This window comes from Symphalangus syndactylus, chromosome 6, assembly GCF_028878055.3.
Source record: "Symphalangus syndactylus isolate Jambi chromosome 6, NHGRI_mSymSyn1-v2.1_pri, whole genome shotgun sequence".
Taxonomy (NCBI): Eukaryota; Metazoa; Chordata; class Mammalia; order Primates; family Hylobatidae; genus Symphalangus; species Symphalangus syndactylus.
The window spans coordinates 124577903-124590217 of NC_072428.2; the positions used below are offsets into that span (position 1 = coordinate 124577903).

The window sequence follows — 12315 nt, forward strand, 5'->3', positions numbered from 1 at the left end:
GATGAATAAAAGCTTTTGAATCCAATTTACTTCTTCTTTTGTTGCTTGTGCATTTGGTGTCATATCTAAGAAATCATTGTCAAATTCAAGACTGTGAAGTCTATCCTTCTGTTTTTTCCTAAGGATATTACAATTTTAGCTCTTAAATTTAGGTCTTTGATCCATTTTAATTTTTGTATATGGTCTGAGGTTAGAGTCCTACTGTATTCTTCTGCATGTGAATACTCTGAACTTTTTAGAATCCTATTTCCTCTTTCTGAAATACATTTCTTAAAAGTTTGTTTAGAAAAGATTTCTTGGTAATAATTTCTACGTTTTTTTTTTTTTTGGTAATGTCTGTATTACCACTGTATTCTGGCTTCCATTGCTGTTACTGAGAAACTTGACATCATTTTTCCTCCTTTTTTTTCTACCTCTTTTCTCTGCCTACTTTTAAATAGTCTTTGGTTTTACTAAAATATATCTGAGAGTGGCTTTCTTTTTATCTATTCTACCTTGGACTCTTGTTTCTTCTATCTGTGGATTCATGACCTTTCTTCAGTTCTGGAAAATTCTCAGGCTTTGTATCTTCAAACATTGCCTTTCATCTACTTTCTCTGTTCTCTCTTTCTGAAACTGCACTTACATATGTTATATTTACTCATTCTATCCTCCAAGTGGCCTAACATTTATCTTCTTTAATATTTATCTCCTATCTCTCTGTATTATGAGTATTTCCTTCAGATTTAATTCTCTCTTCCTGCGTATATTCTGCTGGCTAATTTATTGGGTTATTGATTTCAATAATGATATTTTTATTTCTAAATATCTTAATTCATTCTTTTTTTCAAATGTGCCTGGTATTTTAAATTAGATTTATATTTTGATCATTTTTCAGTTTTTATTCCATCTTTAATATCTTAAAACATTTGCTGATAATTGCTTTTTACTATAATAATTTCATTATCTTAAATTCTCAATAACTTAAGTGTGTTTTTGTTTTCTCCTAACTTTTGTTCATTATATATTTGTTAATATCTTATTATACATTATATTTTATTGAATTTAATATTTCCAAATCAGAAGGCCTTAAATTGGGAATTTGCATTTGCTTTATGGATCCAGGAGGAAGTACTAATCTGGGACTACTCTAGAGCTCTTCAAAGTTATTGGCTTAATGAGAGAGTCTCATTTTCTTTGCAGAAAACCCAGAGCTTAATCTTCGAATTCCAGTGCTGGCACTGACATTTTCCCCAAGGTAATCCTAGCCTTTTCATTTTTTAAACTGTTTATCATTCCAGTGTTAGTTGTTTTTCACTTTCTATTTTTGGCAAATGGGGATATTCCTTATTTCTTGTCAGTCAGTGTGATATCATAGAAAGATACTTGGCCTTTGTTCCTGGTTTCTGGCACACAGTTCCCAAAACTCTTAGAATTTCCTGAGTGATAAGCGTGACAGGAGTATTTTTTGCTCTAGTGACATGACTTTTTGTGGGCTTCTAGGTAGCTTCAGGAGGGTGGCTGTTCCAGAAAAACCAGCCTTGATTAGAAGCTTGGAACATTCCACCCACCTCCCTCTAATCTCTAGTGCAGGGAAAGGAGCTGAAGAATGAATTGATTGCTGGTGGCCAATGATTTAATCATTGCCCACAGATGAAACTTCCATAAAAAACCCTAAATGATGACATTTGGAGAGCTTCCAGGTTGGTGAACACATCAAGATGCTGGGGAAGTGACATGACCAGAGAAGGCATGGGAGCCCCATACCCCTGATCCCAAACCTTGCCCTAAGAATCTCTTTCACTTTACCATTCCAGAGTGGTAGCATTGATAATAAACCAGTGAATTTTATGACCTGTTCTCACAAATCATCAAACCTGAGGAGGGGATCATGAGAACCTCTGATTTATAGCTGGTCAGTCAGAAGGATGGGAGGCCCGGGACTTAGGGCTGGCATCCGAAGACTGTGTTGAGGGGTAGTCCTGTAGTACTGAGCTCGAAACCTGTGGCGTCTGCACTAACTCTGGGTTGTTAGTGACAGAATTGAATTGAATCAGTGGACGCTCAGCTGGTGTCCAGAGAGCTGGAGAAGTGATATTGGAAAAGACACCATGCATTTGGCATCAGGAGGAATAAATGTCTCAGTCAGCAATGTTTTAAAAATTATATTTGAAATCCATCCAGCCTTTAGTCATATTATAGTGGGAGAGTCATTCTATCTAATCCATCATAATCCTAGCAGTAAATGGAATAGAATGTTTTTCTCTATATCCACTGAAGGTTTTGACTTTGGAAGAAAAAAAAAGGAAGTGAGATGTGAATAATAAACCGTGCAGAGGTCTTGGGTAACAGGGTTTGGTTTCTTAAACCATGATTATACCATGCTTACTTTTCTGAGGGCTAGAAAGATAGCAAAATACATGGAGAAAAGTTAACTGTAAAAGGGGCTAGAAGAGCTTGACACCTAAAGGTAAAAGAGAGAAAATGTTTCCTTATAGTTAACTACTTAAAATAAGTCACATTTTCATAAAATAATAAGCTTCTTGAGAATAAGGACAGTATCTCTTTCATATTGCTTATTTAACAAAGAATAACCACCTATGCACTTTTGGGGATCCAAACCTACTATGCTAAAATGATTGTCAAAGGTCATGTAGACTTATACTGAGGTCACACAGCCAGTGTAACAGATCATAGGAGTAGACTAAAGTCTCCTGACTCCAGGCCATGCTTGTGTATTATATCACACTACACCACTGAACTGAGTCAATATAAATTATTCAAGTACATGGCATTGCATACCACAAAGGAGAAAAAAATACTCTATTTGGATTCAATCGTTTTCTTCTTTACTGATTACTTCATACATAACCTTGTTTGTTGAAAGGAGCACATATTCTCCATCACTATACATCCTCAATTGTATGTTTAAAAAAAATTCATACTGTAAGGACACAGTCATTGTGTATGTATACAGCTCAACTTCCTCGGTTGCTAAGGATGAATACTGCTCAGGATTAAACATGAAACACAGCTCTAGCTAGAGGCCAAGAAAGAGCTGATTTGTACATCAAAGTCATGGTGTCTAAGAGCTATAAATGGTAAATACGTGATGAAAGAGGTTAAGAGAAAAAAGAGAGGTGTACATGCATGAGGTGAGTCAGGCTGGGGTCTGAAATTCTAAAAGGTGGATATGTTTTGCTGATTTGGGGGTAGTTTTAAAGCAGTCAAGATGCCATGCATACTATCTCTGGATTTATCCACCTCCCTTCAGAGTGGGCCTGAGTAGAACTGGATTGGAGTTTCTTTAGTGGTTTGTTTAGTGAAAGTTGTCACATGGTTGAGGGTGTGCTTGTAGCACTGTGGACTCCCTTTTGGTCATCAGGTGTTACACCTGTTTTTTCCAGGATAAACTGTACAGCACTTTCTCACTTCCTCCAGTAACAGAGGTGAGCTATGGAAGCAGGGTATATTGGATAGATGCAGCGAGGCTGGGTACAGCAGGGAGTAGCGAAGGGCAGGTGTATATATATATGTGTGTGTGTGTGTGTGTGTGTGCGTGCGCACGCGTGTGTGTGTGAAGAGCTAGAGAAGAAAGTGAAATAATGACAACTCTGGATACCCAAGAATGGGCACAGGACTCTGTCCCACAGCTCCCAGCTGTGATTTGTAGCACAGATCTGCTAGCAAGAGACTACAACCACCTTGCTACTTCAATAGCTTTCTCTGATGTGTGGGTTTGCAGTTAAGATCTTATAGCTCTATTTGACTATAGATGGATGCAGCAAGGAATGATAAAAGATGAGGTAGATACATAGAGAAAAGTAGTGGATGTGGGGAGACCAGTCAGGAGGTTACTGCAGTCAATAAGAAAGGATGGCAACCTGAATAGCAAAAGGGTTATAAGTACAATGAAAACAGATATTTTAAAATTATAAGAAAATACAACATAAAATTTTGGTGCCATAACTTCAAAATCTAGATGAAATGGCTGATTATACAGAAAACACAAATTACCAAAATTGATTCAAGAAGAGATAAGAAGCAGGAATAGACCAGCTAGCAGCAGACGTCAGGGAAAAGGTGAGGTGGTGAAAACCATATGAAAAGATCTACCCTATAAAACATCTCCAAGTTTGAATAACTATGCAAAAAAAAAAAAAACACCCTATCAAACATTCAGAGTGTAGATCATTTCCATGATATCCAAATTATGTCAAAGCATCAAAACCAGGAAATTTTGCAATTCATCTCACAAGGTTAAAATAACCTAGAATTACAATCTAACAGTCATTGAAAATTACAGACCAGGCTTTCAAATAAAAATAGATAAGAAATCCTGAATCAAACATATAACAATTGAATCTAACAGTATATTTAGAAAATATACTGTGCCCAAGTAGGTTTTTATTTCGGAAATTAAAGGATAGCTAAATATTAAATATTCTATAGTGTAAATACTACATAGTGTAAATACTATTTATTTACATAATATAAAAGAACCAATTAATGAATTTAATTAATAGAATAGAAGATAAAGCAAGCAAAAGACAAAGAGTCAGTAATTAGAGAAGTTGGAGGCTAGAAGTAGCCAGTTTGGGGTCTGGTCAAAATACAGGGAAGATGATTATTCCAAGTAAAGAAGAGGGACAATGAGACAATTAAAGTACCACAAGATGTTAAGATCTCTAAGGAGATCTCGGTTGTCCAATAGACATTTGAGGTGGATGCTGAGTGTGGGCTTTTGGCCACAGACACCTCTGAGGAGGCAATCTATCCATCACTCACTTGGGCCATTTAATTCAAATCTCTGTGACCCTAAATTCTCACCTAAAAATATGAGGCTGATATGATGTAGTATATCTTTCAGGCTTGTTGTGAGGATTAAACGAGATAATGAGAACTAAGTAGTTAGCACAGAACCTGGCACATAATAAAGTATGGTAGCTGCTATCTTGATTATTAATGTATTTTTTTAAACTGAGACTGGATTGACAACCCCTTCATACGTGCTTTCTTCTCTGACCACCAGAGAGCAGACCAACATTACCCTTCCAGAATGAGCAACTACCTCAGGTTCCACAGCCTGAGAGTTCAGAATGTTTTCGGTAAGCTGCTCTTCTATAAATTTTGTCAGAAGAGCAAACTAACCTTTGTGAAAGGCATAGCAAAATGTCTGCTTTCTTCTTTATATTTTAGTTGAGAAAGGAGCAAGATGTAAGTTAAATAGTCACTGAATATGAAATTATATGTAAATATCAAGATACACCATATCTGGCATTAGGAATCAAGATGATAACTTGATGTATTACTTTCCTTTTTGCTTTACATCGTAGGACACTTTTTGAAGTGCTATTATATAGATATAACAGGTATAATATAATAGATGTAAATATTCCATTTTATCTTCACAATAACAGTGTGAACTACACAGGCCAGAGCACGTTCTTCCAATTTAACTGGTGGGAAAACTGAGGCTTATTCGAGTTTAGTGGCTCATCTAAAGACACACATATATTTGGTGTCACAATCTGAACTTCATCTGATCCAAAGACAACAGCACATACAGGAGTGCTCTTTTGGTTCTCTTCCCCTTCTTCTCTCCCTTCCTGTGTCCTTCCTGCCCTTCTTTTCTTGCTTTCCTCTTTATATTTTCTTTCCTTTCCCCTAGCTCCCCCCTACTTTTTCTTCACTTCCTTCTTCATTATGTGATATTCCACACATATATATGATCTAAATAAAATGAATGTGATTAACCCACCATTCAGCTAAGAAATATTCCAGTTTCTCTGAAGCCCAACTGCACGCCATACCCAACCTGTAACCTGGATTTTGTAATAATTTTCCTTTTCATTCAGTTTTATCATCTTATCACTTATGCATCCCTACAAATACATACATTATTTATTTGCATATTGTTGGACTTTATGTAAATGAAATCATTCTCTTTTTTTTGCTCAAAATTATGTATCTGAGATTTATCCGTGTTGATGTGTATAGCTGTGGTTCATTCATTTTCACAGCTTACAGTACTCCATTTTATTCCTCTGTTCTCTTACTAATGGGCTTTTGGGTGATTTTCAGTTTTGTGCTATCATAAACAAAGCTGTATATGACTCTTGCTGTACATATGCAAAAGTTTCTCCAAGGTATTCGCCCAGGAATGAAATTACTGGTTCATGAAGTGTACTTACCTACAACTTTACTAGCTAATGCCGAATTGTTTTCCAAATTAGTTTTACCAATTCCTATGAGCTCATTACTTTGCATTTTCGCCAACATGAAATTGTCAGAAATTTTAGCCAATTTCGGCCGGGCGCGGTGGCTCACGCTTGTAATCCCAGCACTTTGGGAGGCCGAGGCGGGCGGATCACGAGGTCAGGAGATCGAGACCACGGTGAAACCCCGTCTCTACTAAAAATACAAAAAAATTAGCCGGGCGTGGTGGCGGGCGCCTATAGTCCCAGCTACTCGGAGAGGCTGAGGCAGGAGAATGGCGTGAACCCGGGAGGCGGAGCTTGCAGTGAGCCGAGATTGCGCCACTGCACTTCAGCCTGGGTGACAGAGCAAGACTCTGTCTCAAGAAAAAAAAAAAAAGAAATTTTAGCCAATTTCACACCTAATGCTCAGATTTTGGTTTTCAAACACCATTCTGCAATAAAAGGAACCAGGTTCCTTGGAGAAATAGCTGATTCCAGGGCTAGGGTAAGTAATAAACAAGATGATCTTGGAATATCTTGTAGTGTCAGAGAGTAAGAAAATGCTCCACGAAACAAAAGCAAAAAAAAACACAGCAGCCAATCACTAAGGAGCTCCTAATTGCCAAACCTGGAACAATCAGAGCAGCAAAATAAATACAGCGTACCCTAGAACAACATGGGTTTGAGCTGTGAGGGTCCACATACACATGGATTTCCTTCCACCTCTGCCACCCGGAGACAGCAAGACTAACACCTCCTCTTCCTCGTCCTCCTCAGCCTACTCAGTGTGGAGTCGATGATGATGAAGATCTTTATGATGATCCATTTCCACTTAATCAATGGTAAATATATTTTCTCTTCCTTATAATTTTCTTAATAACATTTTATTTTCTCTATTTTAAGTATACAGTATATCATACATATACAAAATATGTGTTAATTGATAACGTTTTCTGGAAGGCTTCTGGCCAACAGTAGGCTGGAAGTAGTTAAATTTTTTGGGAACCAAAAGTTATAAGTGGATTTTTTTACTGCATGGGGGTCAGTGGCCCTAATTCCCACGGTATTCAAGAGGCAACTGTATAGTATTAGATTATAAGCCATAAAATATAATAAGCTTCCATTAATTCATACTGATATAAATAAATAAACAAATAAATAAATAGGGGAGATGGGACAGCTCTTCCTTGTGACAGAATTTGAATTAATAAATGTAAAATGAAAGAAAAACACAAAAAGTCTTCACTAAATACCACCATAATAACTCTTGCAGACATCCTCCATGAAGAGATGCTAAAATTAGTGGGTGAAAGTTTGAGTAGAAATAAAGTTTGAATCATTTCAAAATACCTTCCCTAAAATATTGACGACAAAGAGAAAGACAGTAATTTTACCAGGGAGAAACTTGGCAGAAAGCAACTTAATCAAGTGATCGAGGTTACCACTACCAGTAATAAGATATCAAAATCATGAGCCCTGCGATATGATGCAGTGAGGACACAGCATCATTTCATGTAGTCTCACACAACATGCATAACTAGAGTTCAATCACAAGAACACATTAGACAAACTCAAAATTGAGGGACATTTGACAAAATAATGTCTATTCTTCAAAAATATCAAGGCCATGAAAGATAAGAAAAGGACAGGCATTGACTTCTCCCTAGCTATGAAAGTCCGAGGTGGCAACTTCTTCCAACAGAAGGCTGTTTCATTTACATTAAAAATCTGTTTAGTGTAGCCACTTTCATCAATGATCTTAGCTAGATCTCCTGGCTAAGTTGCTGCAGCTTCTACATGAGCACTTGCTGCTTCACTTTGCATTTTAATGCTATAAAGACACATTCCTTCCTTAAACCTCATGAATCAACCTCTGTTAGCTTCCAACTTTTTTCTCTTTAGTTTGAAGTTTCAAACTTTTTTCCTGCAGCTTCCTCACCTTTCTCAGCCTTTATAAAATTGGAGAGAGTTACAGCCTTGCTCTGGATTAGGCTTGAGCTTAAGGGAATGTTGTGGCTGGTTTGATCTTCTATCCAGACCACTAAAACCTCCATATCAGCAATAACACTGTTTCACTTTCTCATCATTTGTGTGTTCCCTAGAGTTTAATTTCCTTCAAGAGCTTTTGCTTTGCATTCACAGCTTGGCCGTTTGGTGCAAGAGCCTTAGCTTTCAGCCTCTCTCGACTTTCAACATGCCTTCCTCACTAAGCTTAATCATTTCTAGCTTTCGATTTCAAGTGAGAGACGTGTGATTTCCTTTAACTGGAACACTTACAGGTCACTGTAGGACTATTAATTGGCCTAATTCCAATGTTGTTGTGTCTCAGAGAATAAGAAGGCCCAAGGAAATGGGGAGAGATGGAGGAATGGCTGGTCAGTCAAGCAGTCAGAACACACACATTTATCAATTAACTTTGATGTAGTATATGGGTGTAGCTCATTGCACACCAAAGCAATACAATAGTAAAATCAAAGACAACTCATTACAGATCGCCATAACATATATAATAATGAAAAAGTTTGAAATATCCTGAGAATTATCAAAATGTGGAAGAGATACAAAGTGAGCAGATGCTGTTGGAAAAAAATGGCGCCAGTGGACTTGCTTGACAAAGGGCTGCTGCAAACCTTCAATTTGTGAAAAATGCAGTATCTGCAGCATGAAGTAAAATGAAGAGCAATAAAATGGGGTATCTGTACAGATATTAAACTGAATTAAATATTTCCATTTGGTTCAATGACAGTAACTTATAAGAATGGTTGATTAGAGATTGCTGGGAGATAATTGCTGGGCACCAAGCCACTTTTTAGTAATAGTTTCAAAATTTACAGTGATTGGAATAGTGAGTTTATATTTGGTGGTGCATGAAAAAACAAGGAGATACATCATAAAAACCTTGGAAATAATAGAATCATTATCTTTTATAGCTTATAAAATGGTGGGCTGAGCTTCTGAGTCTACAAAATTGAGTGGGAAACCTTACACATAGTGAGTTCACCAAAGCTAGTGTCACCTCAATGGTTTTCCAGGCCTCATTGCCCACATTTTGTTTGAAACTTCTTTGGGTCCTAGGAAGGTGCCCCCTTGAACAACAATTAAGAAAAGTCCAGACCACATTTCTATCATTCAGGCCTTCTTTCACTTCCTTTTCAAGGCTACATTCATTTCTCTTATCTGTGTCTGTAGCAATAGATGGTATTTTTTTTTTTTTTTTTTTTTTTTTTTTTTTTTTAGATGGAGTCTTGCTCTGCAGCCTGGGCTGGAATGCAGTGGCATGATCTCGGCTCACTGCAGCCTCCACCTCCTGGGTTCAAGCTATTCTCCTGCCTCAGCCTCCCGAATAATTCGGATTACAAGTGAATGCCACCATGCCCGGCTAATTTTTTTCTTTTTTTTTTTGTATTTTTGATAGAGAGGTTTCACCATGTTGGCCAGGCTGGTCTTAAACTCCTGACCTTGTGATCAACCCACCTCAGCCCTCAGCCTCCCAAAGTGCTGGGATTACAGGTATGAGCCACCACACCCAGCTGATAGATGGTATTTTCTAAGCAACAAATGAGGGTATTTGAGCTGAAAAAAATGTGCCTGTCTTCAAAGAAAGAGTGGATAGAATATTTCAAAAATCAGCCAGTCTTGGGAAATCAGCAGAGTAGTTACTGTGCTCCAATCCCACCTCTTTCTGTAAATGACACATGGAGGGTATAACACAAGGATTTAGTCTGGGGGTGGGGCCGGGCACAGAAGTCTACACTGCTAGTTGGGAGGAATCTTCACCTTGACTAATTCTCCATGGTCACAGAGTTCCTTTTATACCGCTCCCTCTAATTTCTATTATCAGAGTCTTTAAACCTATGTCAACGTATTTCTCTAAAAATGTGGTCCAAGAAAGGGCCACTTTAGAAGAATGAGCTCAAAGACTGCTTTCCCTGCTCTTCTGACCCCATCAGGTTTCCAGCACTTCATCTCCGGTATCTTCAGTCTCTCCACTGTTTCTTCCAGGCCAGTTTCCGGTGGAAAGACTGTGTCTAATGTCCTTGAGTTCTTCTTCTGTTGCTGGTTGAGATATGCCATTGCCCCAGGCAGCAATGGCAGCAGTTCAGAATCCCCAGCCTCTTTCAAAATAGGAAGCCCCATCCCTTAAACAACCACCTTCTAGTGTAGTACATGATAGACCGTGCTACCTGGGAGGAGTGGAAATAGCATCCTCTACAGCGGCCTCTGGTCTCAGAGCACATCAGTGCTTTGGCTCTGTGTTTCTATTCTGTCTTTGGTCCATGGAAATGTCTATACTGTTTTCGAACCCTAAAATATATTTTAGGCATTTTCTTTTTATGTTATTTAATACTGCTGGATGTTTAAAGTGGAAACCTACTATGCAATTCTGACTGGAATTCTGTGCATATTTCAACATTGCTCAGAATTCACCCCTTCCATCAAATATCTAAACTTATTACATCCCTGCACTTACACACTCCCTTTCCACCCCAAAATACTCTGTGAGCCCTTAATCATTCTACTTGCACTTGTATTTGTTGGACTGTAATTAACACTTGAGTTAGTCTTTCCTCTACTGGACCATGCTCCTTGAGGACAAGGAGGATGTTTAATTTATTTATATATCTCTTGTGCTTGGCACAGTGACTTGTTTATAGTAGGCATGAAAAACATTAATTCATTTCCTTCAAAATTCCTAACACAAGTTCTTGAACATTAGGAGGAATTCAATGAATAATTGGTTACTTATTGATTTGCTAGTTGAGACCAGATTCTGTACACACTTCCGAAGATTTTACTTATTATTCTTCCTTATCCTTTTTTTCTGTCCTTTGTCTCCCATTTTTAGAGAGGGCAGAGACGCAGCAAAGCATAAGGAAATAGATGAGTTTAGGAAAACAGAATATATATATATATATATATGCTATAGTTACCTTTTTTCAGAAAAAAAAGAAATGAAAGCATTTTCCATAATATTTTGTTAGAGGTTGGTCTATTCTTGTTTTACTGAATATAGCTGGGTTTGGAGCTGAGAACACAGGTCCTTTCCTGCTGTGTGTAAAAACAGTTATCTACAGAAGGGAAATTCTAGCAATATATCAATGCCAGGCCTTTATACACTTGTTGGTATTCTGATGGTGAAGACGTGTATGTCATTTGGCATTGCAGTTCTTTCTTTATTTCAGCTGTGATAGAGTGATCCAGGATCCTAACAGTCTAAACATCATCTTACTTCAAATTATCAAGCTTTGAAGGCTTTGCCATTACTCACTTTATTTTTTTTTTTTTGAGACGGAGTCTTGCTCTGTCGCCCAGGCTGGAGTGCAGTGGCGCAATCTCGGCTCACTGCAAGCTCCGCCTCCCGGGTTCACGCCATTCTCCTGCCTCAGCCTCTCCTAGTAGCTGGGACTACAGGCGCCCGCCACCACGCCCGGCTAATTTTTTTTTGTATTTTTAGTAGAGACGGGGTTTCACCGTGGTCTCGATCTCCTGACCTCGTGATCCGCCCGCCTCGGCCTCCCAAAGTGCTGGGATTACAAGCGTGAGCCACCGCGCTCGGCCTGCCATTACTCACTTTATAAATCGTAATTTAGTAAACAGAACATCATATGAGAGTGATTTTTCTTCCCTATCTGATTTTTACATCTTCTGGTTGCAAACAGCAATTTACCTATTCCTCTTATCTGATACCTCACAGAGTGACAACACCAGAAATTAGTTAGGACACTCACCTGGCAGAGACTGGAATTTAGTGGTTGGTACTGACTGATGATATAAACAATGAATTATTTACTCTCTTTATTCTTTATTTCAAAAGTTACTAATAAATGAAGCCAGTCAAGCTGTTTCTTAAATTTTATTATTTTTAAATTTTATATTTTTATTTTAATTTTATATTTTAAATTTTAAATTTTATTATAAAAATAAATTTTATTAAATTTATTTTATAAGGATTTTATAAGGATTTTATTTTATAAGGATTCTGTGAGTACTTAAATGGGAAACATAAAGAACTTTGTCTCACTCATGCTGGAATCATAGCTCTTTAGTAAAAAAGTAGCCTCTCTCTAGACATAAAATAACAACTAGAAGTTGCTATAGAAACAACAGCTCTCAAAGCCAGTAGAGAACATTTTTA

At 37.6% G+C, this 12315-nt stretch overlaps 1 protein-coding gene across 1 annotated transcript in view; it reads left to right on the forward strand.

Annotated features, from left to right (window-relative positions):
* The first annotated feature begins 1219 nt into the window (after nucleotides 1-1219).
* BPGM (bisphosphoglycerate mutase) overlaps nucleotides 1220-12315 on the forward strand; it is a 50501-nt gene continuing 39405 nt past the window's right edge. The window contains exon 1 of the mRNA XM_055284079.2: nucleotides 1220-1237. The gene's annotated coding sequence lies outside the window, so the exon portion shown is untranslated. The remainder of the gene's footprint in view (nucleotides 1238-12315) is intronic.